The 18,647-nt window shown below is 42.4% G+C and overlaps 1 protein-coding gene across 1 annotated transcript in view; it reads left to right on the top strand.

The window, feature by feature from the left end:
* The window catches only part of LOC121283863 (rho guanine nucleotide exchange factor 17-like), a 502,814-nt gene that overhangs the window by 285,630 nt on the left and 198,537 nt on the right, over positions 1–18,647 (top strand). The window lies entirely within an intron of this gene.

Genomic DNA, 18,647 nt, shown 5'->3' with positions numbered 1-18,647 from the left:
GACTTGTAAGGCTGGAGGAGGCTTCAGAGATAGGGAGGGGTGAGTCTTTGGAGGATTTGAAAATAAGCATGAGAATTTTAAAGTTGATGCATTGTCAGACCAGGAGCCAGTGCAGGTCAAGAAGTACAGGGGTGAATGGGATTTGGTGCAAGTTAAGATATGGTCAGCAGGGTTTGGATGAGCAAAATTTTATGTAGGATGGCAGATGAGCGAGCAGTCATGAGGACATTATAATCATTAAGTTTAGACACAACCAAGGCATTCATGGGGGTTTCAGCAGCAGAGGAGCTGAGGCAAGGTCAGAGCCAGGCGTTGTTAAGGAGGTGAAAATAGACAGTCTTGGTGTTGGAGGGGATATGTGTAGCAAGCTTATCTTGTGGTCAAAAACAAAGTTGTGAACTATCTGGCTTAGCTTCAGACAGTTGCCCAGGAGAGGAATGAAACTGGTGGCCACAGAAGGGGGTTTGTTTCAGGGGCCAAAGATAGTGTCTTTATTCTTCCCAATATTTAGTTGGAGGAAATTTCTGCTCATCCCATACTGAATGTCCGAAAAGTGGTGTGACGAATCTGCCCCAGTGGAGGGATCAAGAGAAGCAGTGATGAGATGGAGCTGAGTGTTGTCAGTGTATATGTGGAACATTAATATTTTTCAGATGTTGTCACTGATGGACAGCATGTAGATTGGAGACAGTGGGGTGAAGGATAGGGATACAGCAGAGGCAACAGTGCAGTAACAGGTTTACACCACATTAGAGCTGACTGCCTAGCTACAATTGAATAGGTGAAAATGGAACCAGGCAAGAGCAGTTCCAACTCCTGGAACATGGTGGAGAGACCTTGGAGGAGGAGGATATGATGAACAGATTGGGAAGGATGCAGAGGCATCGCTTGCCACTGACAACGTCACATAGAATTTGATAAGAGTCATTTCAGTGTAGAAACCTGATTGAAGGGAATCAAACATGGAATTGTGGGGTTTATGTACAAGGATTTGGGAATGCTTTCAAACAATATGGAGTGGAAGGAGAGGTTGGAGATGGGCGATAGTTTGTACAGACAGAGGTCATCTTTCAAAGGCTACATTAAACATTAATGAACAGAGTTTAGTGTAATGTATTGAACAGGCTCATTTTATGTGTGTTGCTTCCTAAGCTGATACTGTGTTATAGTAAAACTGACTCACGCAAGAATTTCTATCCAGTTTAACTTCCTCACGACCCACACTGTGGAAATGGCTGGTCTGGGAGCTGTAAAAATAAATCCACCACTATGTGACAGGCTCCACTTTGCCAACTCTGATACCAGAACTGAAAGGGAAAACTGAACATGCTGTGATATTTTCCTCTAGAAAAGTAAAGGCTGGAAAGTGCCTTAATACAGGTCTTTAAAATTATGTAGAGGTTTGAGAGAGTAGACATAGGGAAGTTGTTTCAACTTGTGAGAGACTCTAAAACCAGGGGACATAACTACAGCCATAAATATGAGATAAATGATAAATCCAAGTGAAACTTTACTCAGAGTGGTTAGACTTGTGGAACTTGCTACAACATGGAATAGTCGAGGCAAATAGCATTGAAGCATTTTAGGGGAAGCTTACTAAGTTCATGAGAAACATGAGAAGAGAAGGTATGTTAAGAGGATGAAGTATGGTGAGAGCAGGTTTGTGTAGAGCACAGACCAGCTGAGTGGAAAGGCCTGTTTATGTACTTTAGGTTCGATGTAATCCAACTCAGAATTTGATTCAAGTATGTTTCACTGAAATTAGCAAAAAACTTCTGATTCACTGGGACACAGGAATTAGGAGTAGGAGTAAGTCATTCGGCCCCTTGAGTGTGCTGCCCCGTTCGATAAGATCACGGCTGATCTGATTGTGGCCTTAATTCCACTTTCCTGCGTGCTCCCCCCCATAACCCCTTTTGATCAAAAGTCTATCTAACTCTGCCTTGAATATATTCAATGACCTAGTCTGCACTGCTTGCTGGGGAAGAAAGTTCCACAGACTAATAACTGACTGAAAGAAAAAAATTCTCATCATGTTCTTAGATGGGAGGCCCCAACTTATAAAATTGTGTCCACTAGTTCCAGACTCCAGCACAAGGACAAACATCCTCTCAGCTTCCTCTCTATCGAGTCCCATCAGGATCTTATATGTTTCAATTAGATCTGCTCTCATTCTTCTAAACTGCAATGAGTATAGATCCAAACTGTTAAACATTTCCTAATAAGACAACCCCCCCTCTTCCCCCATCCCAGGAATCAGTCAAGTGAACCTTCTCTGAACTGCTTCTAATGCAGTTATATCATTTCTTAAGTAAGGAGGTCAAAATTGTACGTTATCCCAGATGTAATCTAACTAAAGCCTTGCGCAACTGTAGTAATACTTCCCTATTTTTAAACTTGATTCCCTTTGCAATAAACACCAACAATCCACTTGCTTTCCTAATCACTTGCTGAACATGTATACTAACTTCTTGTGATTCATGTGCCAGGACACCCAGATCCCTCTGTACCGTAGAGGTCTGCAGTCTCTTTCCTATCAAATAATATACTGCTTTTTTATTCTTCCTGCCAAAGTGGGACATTTTGCCACATTTGCCAAATTTTTGTTTACTTACTTAACCCACCTAAATCCCTTTGTAGACTCTCAATGTCCTCTTGAGAACTTATGTTCCCCCTTTTCTTTGTGTGATCAGCAAATTTAGCAAGCATACATTGGGTCCCTTCATCCAGGTCATTGATAAAGATTGTCAGTAGCTGTAAATACAAAATTGCTTTGGAAAGAACAATTTACTTTGATGAACAGTTGGCGCTCAGTGCAAATGATTGATATGCCAGCACGCTGCACTGTTGGGCTGATGCCGGCCCACTCTGCACATACCATGTTTAGTCAGGAGGGGGTGGGTCAGAATGCATGCCAGGAGACTATGCAGCTGTGCTTCTCATTATTTCAGCCTTGTCATTTTTGGCTGGTGAGAAAAAGGTGGATCTCTGGCCATGGTGGGATTCTGTGTGTGCCTCCCTTGCTGGGCTGCCCAAAGACTGACACTGATGAGCCTTGTAAGGCAGCACTAGTCTGGCTATTTGTTGTGGTCTGGGAGCTTAACTGTCTAGCCCGTATCCGCCTACTCATCTTTAAATTTTTAAATCCTTCAGCTCCTCAATGTAAAACTAAGCAATATAGCTCGAGTAGTCTGAAGTACACCAGATACCTGAATGACATATTCATTAATCATTCTATCTCCTGCATATCAGTGTGGCAGAACTGCAGCCCTCTCCATGAGCCTTCTGTCTCCAGGGGAGTTGTCACTGCTTGCTGATATCTTTAAAAGCTCCTAGAAATCACTGTATTTCTGCACTCAGGCATGATGTGGGCCAATTAGATCATCCCCTCTTTGACTGACAGCACCTAAATGGCTTATAATCATCAGGCCAGTTCTGATAAAATCAACCAAACACACAAAAAGAGGATTGATGTGTAATATCTACCTTTGGTTTCTGGGGCATCATTAATAATCACTTCAGGTTGAGCACTTACATGCAGAACTGAGGAAACTGTTCATCATTCACATAGATGTCTCTGCCTTGTAGAGAGGACTCTGGTATGTGAATAGCGATCCCAGTGAATGTTTAATAAAACAGAACATTCATCACTTTATGAAGAAGCTCCTGTTAAAAGCAAGGCAATTCTGGGCACCGCACCTCAGCGAGGTATATTGGCTTTTAAGGGGGTGGGTGCAGATTCACCAGAATGATACCAGAGCTAAAAACCAGGGTTTGAGATGATTAAACGATTTGATAGGGTAGATAGGGAGAAAACATTTCCTTTGATGGGGGACTGTAGAACAAGAGGGGATAATGTTAAAATTAGAGCTAGTCTGTTCAGGAGGTGATGTCAGAAATCACTTCTTCACACAAAAAGGGTAGTGGAAATCTGGAACTCTCGTTATAGAAGGTTGCTGAGGCTAGGTCAATTGAAAATTTTGAAATTGAGATTGATAATTTTTTGTCAGGTAAGGATATTAACGGTTATGCATCTGAGGCAGATAAATGGGGTTAAATGGAGATTAGCTGTGATCTAATTGAATGGTGGAAGAGGTTTGTAGCAATACTCCTTTTCCTATATTTCTATGACAGTAGCTTAACCTTCACCTTAAGTCAACATGGACAACTTATAAAATGGGAAAAAAGATGAAGCTCCTGGATGGTTCAGTGGGTAAAGCCACAGAATATTGTTGTACGTAGGTACAAATAAATACATATACATATCAATAGTCTTAGATATTTTCCTATATACATAGTGTATTGCTTTATTTAATGTAGCGCTAAGGTGAATCACATTAAAAGACTGATGTACTGTTTGAATCCTATGTAGAATGAAATATGAAATATGAAGCCTGCATTGCATTTGAGTAAATGATCAGTTTAATTGAGGTTTACATAGAGAGGCAACATTAAACGTTTACATTTGTATCTAGTTGCTGCTGTCGCTGTTTGAGCTGTGTTACAATCTCCAGAGAGGTCAATAACTTTTTAAAAAAGTTCGAGCTTCCAGTGAATAGCTGAAAGGATGACTCAAGATTTCACGTTTTAAAACTTTTAGTGTAACAGACGAACTAAAAGCAACATTGACTAATCACCGTTTTTGTTGGCAACTTATACTTTAAACCACAGAATGGAATTTTCTTCTTTTATTTTTACCACAACCGAAAATCCCATGCTATGGTCATATTTCACTCTGTCCCTGAAGTAGACCTTCAATTCTCCCAGAAGCAGTCCAAAGTGATCTTTAGCTCCCATGGGTTTATTTCCATTCTTTTCTTTTCGCAGCCTGGTAACTTTTAACCCCAGAACTGTCTTTCATGGTGAGGGCTTTTCCTAGAAATCCTGCATCTAACTCAAACTAGGCTAATCTTCCAGCCTTGTTCTAATCCTCATGAATTTGAGGATTAAATCTGAAGAAGAGTCATATGGACTCGAAACGTTAACCCTGTTTCTCTGTCCACAGATGCTGCCAAGCCTGCTGAGTTTTCCAGCATTTTCTGTTTTTATCTGATGAATTTGGTCTTTTCAATCCAATCGTGAGCTCCCACCGCATCCCTGTGTGATGAACCATGGAGATTTGCTGCCTCTAGCAGCTCTTCTAACTGGTCTGAGAGTTTCAGAGATATGTTTTGGAAATCCTGTAACCTGATCCTACAAAAGACACCTGCTAGACCCTTCTCATCTGAAAGCCCACCCCAATGGTAACTTGAATCAGGTAGATTTGTATCCATGTAGAAATGCTAATTAGGTGTCCTTTAGATTCCCAATTCTATTCTGCCATAGAACTAAATTGACAGTTAAACAGTACAAATCTGACATTCTTAACACCTTCTTGGAACTTTGGAGACTAATGGTCTATCCACTGTCAGCACAGAACCTTCTTCCTAGTAAAACAACCTAAGTTTCTCATTAATCTTTAGCAGTTAAGCCATACAGGTTTATTATTAGTAGAATTCAGAGTATGTCCCATGATCTCCCCTTCATTCCTCCATTTTACCCTAAATTAAAGATACAGTCCCAAAACATAACAATCTTAGCAACTTTCTCTCTCTGGTGAGCAACTGGCTTGGACCAGTTTAGCATTTAATTAAAGCTCTTTGTGGTATTCCCCATTTTTAATTATGGCCTGAATTTTTTCCTCGTCGGCTGGGCGCGCACGACTGACGGGGCCGGGAGCAGAAGCGAAATGCGCTTCCACCTGCCATCGGCCCCCAGCCGCGATCTTATGCTGGCTGGTCAATTAATGGCCAGCCCACATGAAATGCGCCCGGAGAAAGGCTTAGCACTGCCATTGGGGGCGGGAAGAGGATGTGCGCCGACGTCATCGTGGGTGCTGGGTAGCACTTTCACTGAGCTCCCTGAAGGCAGACAGATGTCTCAGGGTGTTGCAGACCTCCAAATAATAAAAGAAAGCCCAAAAAAGCTGCACAGAGTGTCCATGCAGCACAATCCAGCACCTGAAAGCAGACCTCATAATAAAAACAGCCTTCAGATATTTATTTTTATTTTTAATTCTAATGAAGATTTCATCCTGCCCTCGGATGAGGCTTCATCCAAAATGTAAAGCTCGCCTGGCCAAATGGCCCGTCCACCAAACGTAAGGTTGGATGGGCCATGAAAAATCACTGACAATTGAGCCGTCAATTTCACTTGGCATGTGCACCAAAGAACATTTAGCAGTCATTAGGAAAGGGCTGGTCTGATTTCATTTTCCAAATTGTTTTTCTGTTATTGCCAATTCTGTATAAAAGGCCCCATGATCATAAAAGTTCAGACATAATCTCAGATGTACTGCTGCTCCTATATCTTATTGCCTTATGGATGTAAATAGGAAAGATGCCATAACCCCAACATATTAGACAAATTAGAGGATCCCTTGCACTGGCAGCAGTTGTTTAGTACAAGTTAGAACATAAGAAATAGAAAACATCTGCAAAGCGCTAAGAGCCATGAGAGAACATAGTGTGGTCCATGTTAGTTCCTAACAGGATGGAAAAATGATGCCAAATGGAGGCCTAGCATGATACACAAGATTGTAAAATTGGGGAAATGAGTTCTCAAAGGCTTTTGATAAAGTTCCATATGAAGAACTATTAATTAAACTCAAAGCTGTGGAAATTTAGAGTAAACTCTGTGAATGAATAAGAAACGGGCCAAAAAGTGGGAGGGTTGGCGTAGTGGGAAGTAGTTGGGTAAAGTGAAGCTCGCTGTTGGGGATGCTGCTGCTTCTAATGTACATAAATGACTTGAGATTCAAAGCAAAATGGTCAAGTTTGCAGATGGTATCAAACTAGAAGGTAAGGTGGAATAGGAAGTGAAATCACAGAGCGAATTGACAATATGTAAGTGGGATGAATAATGACTGATGTAATTTAATACAACCACACATGTAAAGACTTCTTCATAAACACAGTTGAAATAGCTAAGGATGAAGTTGAACCTAAGAGTCTTGGTGGATATGACACTAAACATATTGAACCAATGCAGCATAGCAATCAACAAAATCAATAGGATGTCGAACAATAGTGGAACTGAAGGATAGGGGTTCAATTTGGTTAAAGACCATTTTAGGGCAGGTATAAGGAAATACTTCTTCATACAGCAATCAATATGTGGAATAAACTTCCAGATACAGCAGTGGAGGCAAAAACCCTGGAACAGTTTCAGAAACAATTAGAAGTTTCAATCATCAAAGTGGTGGAGTGGGTTGCAGAACCAAGATGGAGTGTTATAGGATATTAAGACAGGGTTGAGTTCCTGTTACTCATTTATTGTTTCTGTGCTGTTTAATTGTGCCATCAGGAAGAGGTACTAAGTTGCTTTCCCACATGATGGAATCAAAAAGTGTGATTCATATGGTTTTCTTCCAACAAAAGCCATATCCAACAAAGGGTCCAGCTGGGTTCTTCATTAAACAGCTGTTAACTCCTTTTCATGTAATATACTGCTTTCCTCTAGAACTTTAATATATTTCTTCTGGGAGGTTATATTGCATTAAGTTTGTTCAAAGAAAAAGTTCTAACTTCCCTTCCATTGAGCATGCAGAGTATTTAATTATCTTCTGCAGAGGCATCCTCACTTATAGCAGTCTGAGGCAACTGGTTGTATTGAGCCTATTTAACTGTTTTCCCTTTTCTTAAGTGCCTATTCTGCAAATACAACAACCTTTATGTGCGTAGGTAGCACACAAATTAGCCCCTAATTAGAACTTCCTGCCTGGGTTCTAATGGCATGCATACCATTTTGGGACAGGGTTTAGGTGGAATTATCTGATTATGACCCACTTTATTCTTGTGAGTGCTTATAAAAGGACATTGTACATAATATAAAATTGCACATTACATCAGAGTTAGCACACATTATACATGAGATGAATGTGACTCAGGATATAAGGAAGAATTGTATTTTCTCATGCAATGATATACAAACACACACAATGTGAAAATAACAGCATATTCCAGAAGCAAGTAATGTTGCTGAAGTCAGAAGCTTTATGTGTATTGGATCATTTGGTGTTAGTGGTGGCTCAGTTGGTAGCACTTTTGCTTCTGAGTTACAAATTTATGGTTTCCAGTTCCACTCCAAAACTTGAGCAGAAAAGTTAATTAACATTCCAGTGGAGCAATAAGGCATTGCTGCACTGCCAGAGGTGCTGCTGTCTGTCAGATAAGCTGTGAAAGCAACGTCCTGTCTCTCCTCTCAGATGGGCATAAATGATTCTGTGATACTATTTTGAAGAAGAGCAGGAGAATTACCCCTGGTGTCCTGGCTAATTTTTATCCTTCATCATCAACATCACGAAAACATATTATTTGGTCATTATCACATTGCTGTTTGTGGGGGCTTGCTGTGTACAAATTAGCTACTGCAATTCGTATATTAGATCAGTGACTGCACTTCAAAATAAAGCATTTTGGGACATCCTGTAGTCATGAAAGATGCTATATAAATGCAAGGCCTTTTGCTTTGGATAGAATATCTAAGGGCTTTCCATTCTCCACACTGCTTTTATACTTTACCTCAGCCAATACAAAAACACCCATTTAGACCATTTGGGTGTAATAAAATTTAACAAGAACACGCATCTAATATAGCATTTTATTACACCATGCATCTGGATGTCCCAAAACACTTGGGGCTGAATTCTCCAACGCGTAAAATGACGCACGGTGATATCGGGCTGGCGTCCCGACACCACTGCATGTCGTTTAGATTTTGCGTTTGGCAGGCGTGTAGCCGACTCTTAAGGCCATTTAAAACCTAATTAACTAAATTAAATGAACCTTAAGATTGGGGCGGGCAGACAAAAAGCTCAGGCGGCCTTCGCATTTTTCATGAAACCTCATCCACTGGGCTGTAAGATTCGGCAAGCTGTTCAAAAGTCCATTGACTTCGGCGGGACCAGAAAATTCCACCCCAGGGAGAGGCCGTAAAATTCTGCCCGTTGTGTTTTTGCATTCATTCTTTATTCAATGTTCATGTTAGTGTCCAGAGTCGCACTCGCCACTCTGTGGAACATGGCTGATCTTGTAAGCTCAGCTGGCCCTCCCTTCTATGCATTGTAAAGGACATTGTCTGAAAGCAAGTTCAGTGGAGGTGAATGAAATGTTGTAGGTGAGCTCAAAGTCCTCTAATGACTCTGCCAGCCAACATCCTGAGATGGACGTACATGTGGTCAGCACTGACACTGCCCTTTGGGCCCCTCATTTTCATACCTTGACTGACTTTCCCACCACCCCCAGGACACCAGGCCTATCCTAATAATTAATTCCTCCACGCCCCTGACCCCACTCCGAAAACCCCCTCACCACTGACTCACTCTTGCCGGTCCCAAGCCTCCATGGAACAGTCCATTGTCCTGCTCCCCTTTGTGTCGTAGAATTAAACAGGGAAAGTGCTTACACATAACTGCACAAAGCCATACTTAAATGATTGTAAACCGGGTGCCATGAGATTCTCTTGTGCTGCTGAAGTTATCTTGAAGCTGTTCATATCCAATTAAATGTGGCAGCTAATTTGTTCACAACAAGATCCTACACTTAGTAAATTAGATGAATTATCACTCTCTGTTTATGATGTTGTTTAAGGTTGAAGTTTGTCCAGGATAGTGGAAGAACTCCCCTGTTCTTCTTCAGATAGTGCTGTCCAACTCAGTGGGCAGATAGGGCCTCGATTTAATGTCTCATCTAAAAGATGCTATATCTAAGATAGCAACACTTCTTCAAGTGACACCACTTGTGCTTAGTTCCTGGAGTGGAACTTGATCCCCCGACCTTTGGACTCGGAGTGCTACCAATAAGCCCAGATCACTATTTCTTCCAATTAACTCTAAGTTAATGGTGTTGTAATGTGAACCCTGATGATCTCAGGGAAGTTTGCAGGTTGTGTTTGGTTAAACAGGTATTATATTGTATCGGTATCTTCATAATTAAAATTTAGTAAGGATCTAAATCTTGATTGCGGCAATCATTTTATGATTTTGGCTTATTTTCCAGGCATTAATTATCATTTATTTTCCTCTCTCTTTCCTTGAATTTTCTCTCTTTCTGAGGTCACAGAACGGTGACACTTCTATATGTTGATCCTCCACAATGATTGTGAGCTCAGTTAACTCAGTACTTTCCAGGTCCGTACCATATTTCTTTTTCTTAAACAAATAAGTAGGATATGCGGTGGGAAACTGTGCAACACTTGCTAATATGCATTCATAAATCAAATATGAGTTCTCTGAGTGATCCTCATCAGTGAGGTATAATTGAATGTGACACCTTTCCCCCTTGCTAGTCTTCTACTTGCACCTCACTTTGAATGGCCTACAGTGAAATGAACAATTCTTTAGAATTTCACAAAAGCCTCACTGGCAGGAAATCACTTTACTCCCTCTAAGCGATTAAAGAAAATTCTGTATTAATCTAAATCACCATGTAATCTAAAATGTGGAATGTGACTGGTTTCTTTTTCTTTCTCTCTCCAGCGCAAGGCTGCTGAGACCTGTTGTAACATCCCAGCTGTTGCTGGAGTCAGCACAGAGTGGAGATCAAAGCTGTAGCCAGCCTCATCTGTCTCTCTTGGTAGAGCACTAAGACATTAGCAAAGTTTCTCCAGTATTTTATATCCTAAGGGTGTTTTGCAATGAAAATTGAACAGCCTGCCCTGGCGAAGTTGCCAGCCGAGGGGGTTCACAATGAGAATCTCAGCCTGGGACTGGCAGCTATAAGTAATGCAAATCACAATCCCTTAATTACTACATCACAATCAATCCTAAATATACATTTCAATAATAATGTATTCAATCACCTTGTGTAAAATGAGGCTCCATTTCATACAATACTACCTCAGTAGAAACAGCTGAGAGCTCAAATGGTATGACTCTGGGTTTTATTTGCTACAATTTCAAATGTTTTATCCTGTGAGTATACCAGTATGGTTAATATACTTCCTGCCTTGAAGCTTTGGTGTTGTATTTGGCAGAGTCCTTCTTCCATATTAAAGAGGAAGAAGAGGAAGGAGAATGGGAGGAGAAGACAAGAGATACAGTGGGAGCAGGGGCAAGAACACCATTGACCAGGAATGAGCAGCACAAGTAGCAACCGGCCACAGGTTGGCTGATGCTGAGTGACCTGGCATGATGAGGCAATAGCATATGACAGCAGTAACATCATGTGACAATAGCGTGTTACGATCTGGGTCAAAACCGGTAACTTTTTCTTTAAAAAAAGAAATCTGAAGAGCCAGTTATTTACTGAAAGAATGAAGCCACAAGAATTCCACGAAGTCCTTCCTCGTGAAGAATTTCAGCTCCTCTTGTAGGATTTAGCTTGATCCCCAGCCAACAGCAGCACAAAACCGCCCGGACACATTGGGCCAAATGGCCTCCTTCTGTGCTGTAGACGTCTATGAGTATATAAAAATGGCACACGTCTGCTGAACCTCTTCTTATGACAGTCCGGATAGCGTAGATCTTCCAATGTTATCTTTAGGTAACAGAATCATCTGCAACAACTGTATATTTCCCTGTTCTCAGCTCCTGGATCTAACCTCTGACTTTTTCAGCCGGCCTGTATTGCACCATTGGGATCATCATCTGTGCTTGGATGGCTCTATGTCCTTTTATATGTTTTCAGTCAGTTTCAGTCTCTTCAGAAATTTTGGTTTCAAATCTCAATTTCAGCCTTAGGGCAGGATTTCCCATTGGTGAGCAGGGACGCTGGGCCCATTCGCCGACGCATAAAATGACACGTGGTGACATTGGGCGGAACTCCCGACGTCACCGCGCCCCATTTAAATTTTCCAGTAGGCGGGGGCGCAGCAAAATCAGCTGTGCACCCGCCGACCTGTCAGTGGCCAATTGAGGCCATTGACAGAGTAATTTAGCTAATTAATGGACCTGGCCGTCCAACCTTAAGGTTGGTGGGCAGGCCAGGAGCCCCGGCGGGAATTAGAAAAAGCATGAAACCTCATCCACAGGTGGGATGAGGTTTCATGTAGGTTTTTAAAAATTTTATTAAAGTTTTTTAAAAAAATTATGGACATGTCCCAACTCACGTGACAGTGTCACATGAGGGGACATGTCAGGAATTTTTTTTTCTCTATTTTTAACATTTGTGACAGAACAGCCGATCTCCCTGAGGCAGCACATAGCCTCAGGGAGATGAGTGTGTTCTTTCGTGTGCACGCGTGAAAGAGTGCACTCTCGAGTTTAGGGAACCCCCCTCCACCCCACTCGCACGGGGAGCGCATAGCATTTCCGTGCGGATGTCATGCTGTGCAGGCCTTAATTGGCCCAATTGGGGGTGCCAATCGGAGGCACGCCTGTGTGTGCCCACAATTCAACTTCACCCCCGACGGGGGGAAAATCCTACCCTTAATTTCCTTAAAACCTGGGAGGTTCTGTTTCCCTTCTCAGTTTCCCATTTCAATTAGGGTCTGTCTCAAAAAATAAAAGCAACATACTGCGGATGCTGGAGATCTGAAATAAAAACAGAAACTGCTGGGAAAACGCTGTAGGTCTGGCAGCATCTGTGGAGAGAGAAACAGAGTTAACATTTTAAGCCCAGTATGACTCTTCCTCGGAACATCCGAAAATGCAAGCTTTGAAACCACAGATTGCATCACAAGAGATAGGGGCAAGTGTGTGGAACGGCAGGGCTAAGGCGAAGAATATGGGACAAAACCTGCAACTGCGGGTGCAGACATGGCGTATGATGGTCAGCAGACCTCCCATTGACATGGTGATCTATCACCATCTTGCATACTGGTTAATTCATTCACCTAACCCATAATTTAGAACCTCTTGGCAACCCAAACCAAATTTCCTCTCCTCCCACTTATACCGACAGTTAAACTTTTTAACCACAAAAAAAGAAAACGGAGACAGGGAAAAAATATAACAAAATAAAAAGATAAAATGAGCAAAAAGTGGCAGGAGGGAGGGCTTTAGATTTCTGGGACATTGGGACCATTTCTGGGGGCAGTGGGACCTGTACAAGGTGGATGGGTTGCACCTGAACCGGAATGGGACCAACATCCTTGCGGGGAGGTTTGCTAGTGCTGTTGGGGAGGGTTTAAACTAACTTGGCAAGGGGCTGGGATCCTGAGAGAAGGCTCTGCAGGGGGAGATGCACAGCCAAAATTAGAAGAGAGAGCAAGTGAGTCTGGATGGCATAGAAATTATAGGCCAGTTAAGGCACAAGGGAGTTTGGCAAGGTTGGATGGTATTTATTTTAATGCATGGTGTCTGACGAATAAGGCAGATGAGTTGAGGGCACAAATTAACACATGGAAGTATGATGTAATTGCTGTCACAGAGACACGATTGAGAGAGGGGCAGAATTGGCAGCTCAATATCCCAGGATATAGGGTCTTCAGGCGAGACAGGGAAGGAGGTTAAAGAGGACGGGGTATTGTAATATTGATCAGGAAATCAATTACAGCAGTAAGGAGGGATGACATCTTAGAAGGCTCCTCAAATGAAGCCATATGAGTAGAACTGAAAAACAAAAAGGAGCAATCACATTGCTGGGAGTGTACTATAGGCCCCCACACAGTCAGCGAGAAATAGAAGAGCAAATATGTAGGCAAATTTCAGAGAAGTGTAAAAATAATAGGGTAGTAATAGTGGGGGATTTCAACTTCCCCAACATTAACTGGGTTAGTCATAATGTGATAGGTTTAGAGGGAGCGGAATTCTTAAAATGCATCCAAGAGAGCTTTTTAAGCCAGTACCTAGAAGGTCCTATAAGAGAGGGGGCGGTCCTGAACTTAATTTTAGGGAATGATGCCGGGCAAGTGGTAGAGGTATCAGTGTGAGCATTTTGCAGATAGTGATCATAACTCTGTTAAATTCAAGATTGTTATAGAAAAGGACAAGGATGGGCCAGAAATCAGGGTTCTAAATTGGGGGAAGGCCAATTTTAATAAGATCAGATATGATTTGGCCAGAATGGGCTGGGAGCAGCTACTTTTAGGTAAATCTGCATCAGAGCAGTGGGGCTCATTCAAGAAGGAAATAGGAAGAGTACAGGGCCAACATATTCCAGTAAAGACAAAGGGTGGGACCAACAAGTCCAGAGAACCCTGGATGTCGAGGGATATACAGGATTGGATAAAGAGAAAAATGGAGGCTTATGGCAGATACCGAGGGCTCAAGACAGCAGAAGCCCTAGAGGAGTATAGAATGTGTAGGGGGGCACTTAAAAGGGAAATTAGGAGAGCAAAAGAATAAACATTGACAGGTAAAATAAAGAAAGATCCAAAGTTATTTCACAAGTACATTAAGAGTAAGAGGATAACAAGGGAAAGAGTAGGGCCCATTAAGGACCATAGTGGTAATTTGAGTGTGAAGCCGGAAGACGTAGGCAGAGTTCTAAATGAATACTTTGTGTTGGCATTCACAAGTGAGAGGGACGACGTGGGTATGGAAATCAGGCAGAAGAAATGTGATATAATTAAAGAAATTAGCATAGAAAGGGAGGAGGTTCTAAGTGGTCTGGCAGGCTTAAAAGTAGATAAATCTCCAGGCCCAGATGAAATGTATCCCAGCTGTTGAGTGAGGCAAAGGAGGAAATAGCAGAGGCGCTGACAATAATTTTCAATACCTCTCTGGCCACAGGAGAGGTGCCAGAAGACTGGAGGACAGCCAATGTGGTATCGTTATTCAAGAAGGGAGGAAGGGATAAACTAGGGAACTACAAGCCAGTCAGTCTAACCTCAGTGGTGGGTAAACTATTGGAAGCAATTCTGAGGGACAGAATTGGAGAGGCAGGGATTAATCAAGGGCAGTCAGCATGGTTTTGTTAAAGGGAGGTCATGTCTGACCAATTTGATTAAATTTTTCGAAGAGGTGACCAGACGTGTAGATAAGGGCAGCGCATTAGTTGTAGTCTGCTTGGACTTCAGCAAGGCTTTTGATAAGGTCCCGCATGAGAGACTGATAATGAAGTTAAGAGCTCATGGGATCCAAGGCAATTTGGAAAATTGGATCCAGAATTGGCTGAATGGCAGGAAGCAGAGAATGATGGTCGAGGGGTGTTTTTGTGACTGGACGCCTGTGTCCAGTGGGGTTCCACAGGGATCGGTGTTGGGTCCCTTGCTGCTCGTGGTATATACAAACGCTTTAGCCATGAATGTAGGAGGGTTAATCAGTAAGTTCACGGATGGCATGAAAATTGGTGGGGTGGTAAATAGCGAGAAGGATAGCCTTAGATTACAGAAGGTTATAGACGGGCTGGTCAGATGGGCTGATCAGTGGCAAATGGAAATTAATCTGGATAAGTGTGAGGTGATGCACTGGGGCAGGACAAACAAGGCACGGGAATACACGATGAACGGTAGAACCCTGGGAGGTACCGAGAATCAGAGAGACCTTGGTGTGCATGCCCATCGGTCCCTTAAGGTAGCGGGACAGGTAGATAAGGTGGTTAAGAAGGCATATGGGATACTTGACTCTATTAGTCAAGGCATAGAATATAAGAGCAGGGAGGTTATGCTAGAACTGTATAAAATGCTGGTTAGGCCACAGCTAGAGTATTGCGTGCAGTTCTGGAGTCCGTGTTATAGGAAGGATGTGATTGCACTAGAGAGAGTGCAGAGGAGATTTACCAGGACATTGCCTGGGCTGGACAGTTTTAGTTATGAGGAGAGATTGAATAGACTAGGGTTATTTTCCCTGGAGCAGAGAAGATTGAGGAGGGACATGAATAAGGTGTATAAAATTATGAGGGGCATAGATAGGGTAGACAGGAAGGAACTTCTCCCCTTGATGGAGGGATCAATAACCAGGGGGTATAGATTTAAGGTAAGGGGCAGGAGATTTAGAGGAGATGTGAGGAAGAATTTTTTCACCCAGAGGGTGGTGGGAACCTGGAACTCACTGCCTGAAAGGGTGGTGAAGGGAGAAACCCTCATAACATTTAAGAAGTATTTGGATGTGCACTTGCGATGCCATGGCATACAAGGCTATGGGCCTAGTGCTGGAAAATGGGATAAGAATAGTTAGGTACTTGTTTGACCAGCACAGACCCAATGGACCGAAGGGCCTTTTTCTGTGCAGTAGACCTCTATGACTCTAATTACTACCTCTCTGATACTAAAAATTGTGTGGAGTCTCATTTCTTCAGGTTTTAATTGTTATTAGAGATTTTTAAAAATTAGGAATGGTAGCATAGCAGTTCTGTTATGGGACAAGTAATGCAGAGGCGTGGACTAATGATCTGGAGTTGAGTTCAAATCACTCCATAGCATCTGGAGTATTTAAATGCAGTTGGTCACAATAATCTGGAATAAAAATCTGGTAACGGTAATGGTGGCTATGTAGCCCCAGGATTGTCATAAATACCCATCTGGCTCACTAATGTCCTTAAGGGAAGGAAATCTGCTGTCTTTATCTGGTCTGGCCTATATATCACTCCAGACCAGAACAATGTTATTAACTCTTAACAGCCCTTTGAAAAGCCCTTTGAAAAGCCCAGCAAGCTACTCAGTTGTCAAGAAGATGGTTCCCCTCACCTTCTCAAGGGCAGTTAGAGATGGGAAATAAATACTGGCCTAGCCAGTGACATCTACATCCCATGAAAGTGTCAAAAGAAGTGATGCCCACATCTCAAGCATGAATAATAAAAAAATGTAAAATTAAAAAATACATCTTTCAACTCTTCTTTTCTGCCTTTTTCTGCCACTTATTTCGGTCTTTCATTCCATCTTTATTTCTTTTTCCGTACCTGATTTGACATTGAATTCACCCAATCTAAGCCCAAATTTTCCCAGATGGAAGGGCTCCACGCCTTAGTCAAAACAGCACCAGAGTCCCAATTCTGGAGGCCCTGCCTCTGAACCCGGCACACAGTATTGTTGCTATTGGGGGTGCTGGGGGGGGTAGGGGGGAACCAGGATGAGATGTATTTCACACACCTGCAGTTCAAGGAGACAGGAGTACATTTAAGAGTGCAGTTCTCTTGATTCAGAAGCAATTTTGTCATCAAAGTTTCTGAAACACAACTCATAGGATTTACAAGTGCGAGGGAAAGATCTAAACCTGCCAGAGTTCTTTGAAGAAGTTAGGTACCCTTTTGGAGGGGTCGGGTACCTCTTTGGGGTTTTTAAGAGTAGACATGAATGTGAGCAAAAAGTGGATAAGGTCTGTGGAATTGTCAAGCTGTCAACTCATTTAAATCCCTTGCTCTTTAAATTTTGAATAAGTACACAGCCTGCAGTTGAAAGAAGCTAGTGCTTGCAATTACAATAGGTGTTTGTTGACATAAGCCTGATGACTATCATTATAGTATTAGTGCTGCTTACTTACTTCCACCTATTGTTATCAGAGTGTGGGAAGGGTTTGTGAGTTCACAGTTTGATTGAAAGCTCCAAGTGGTTCTAAAGAGATTAGCTGTCTTTGATGTGGGGCTATGAATATAATTGTTTGTTTTTATAAGGGATTGAGTAAATTAAGGGATTTAAATATATTGAATGGGCTTTTACAGATGAGTGGTTTTTAATTTAATGAGGTCTGTAATAGATACTTAAGGGGTTTATTCCATCTCAGCATGGCTCCTGAGGTCTACCAATGAAAGATACTGGGAGAGTTTGTATGAAAGATGTAAGGGCAAAGGGCAGTGAGTGAGGGCATGGATTGACATGAGTTGACTCTAAGTTGGCATGGAGGGTATGAGGTGACATGAAGTATGTAGAGGGCATAGGTTGGTATGGAGGGTATAAGGGGGCCAAGGGGGTGGGCAGAGGGGCATAGGGTGGCATGGGGAGTATGGGGCAGTGACGGATGGGTAGAGGGGTATAGATTGGCATAGTGGGTATGAAGGGCCATGGGGGTGGGTAGAGGGACATATGTTGGCATAGAGGGTATGAGGGGCCATGGCGGTGGGCGGGGGGCATGAGTTGGCACAGATGGTGCATGGGGAGTGTGAGGGGTGAGAGCTAGAGGGCCTTACTGTTTATAACTGGGACAAAGTCGCAGAACACCAAGCCGAGCCTTTTAATCAGCCCTCCTCGCAGTTCCTGTGGTTGCATCCACCCTGTTTCCAGGGACGATAGGTCCGAATCTAATTAGCACCCACACCCCCCAAAACGAAAATCCGAACATTCAAAGAAGCTTCTCCCAAGTCGGGTTTGAGGAGTCAGGAATTTTCCTGACTTCATACGCTTGACTCGGGAATGAAAATTAAGCCTCTAATTTACATTTTCTTCTCATTGTTACGCAGCTGATTTCAGAATCCTTCAGTCTGATTGATTAAAGAGATGTATGGTTTCATGCCCTGTTCACTCTGGTCCCAAATACCCACTTTCCCTCATTGTGAGGTTATCCATTTGCACCTTCAGCAATTTGCCACATGAAACATTTTAAAGTTTAAATGTGCGGGGTCAAGTCTAGGTAATGGCAGATTCTGTTAGATTCACTCTTACAGCAAACTTATGTCTAGCAAACACTTCCTGTAAGTGTTACAACTTTCTTGTCAAATGTCATAACATCCCAAATGTTATAAAAAAGCAGGCCCTTCGACTCAATGTGATGAACACCACAAGCGAGCTGCCAGTTAAAAATAAATATGCTAAATAGCTGTTAGAGAAATTCAACCATGAATTTTTCAGTGAAA

The sequence above is a fragment of the Carcharodon carcharias genome, chromosome 11 (genome assembly GCF_017639515.1).
Source record: "Carcharodon carcharias isolate sCarCar2 chromosome 11, sCarCar2.pri, whole genome shotgun sequence".
Lineage (NCBI taxonomy): Eukaryota > Metazoa > Chordata > Chondrichthyes > Lamniformes > Lamnidae > Carcharodon > Carcharodon carcharias.
The sequence above is the reverse complement of the archived record's forward strand: the minus strand, read 5'-3'. Positions and strand labels throughout refer to the sequence as shown.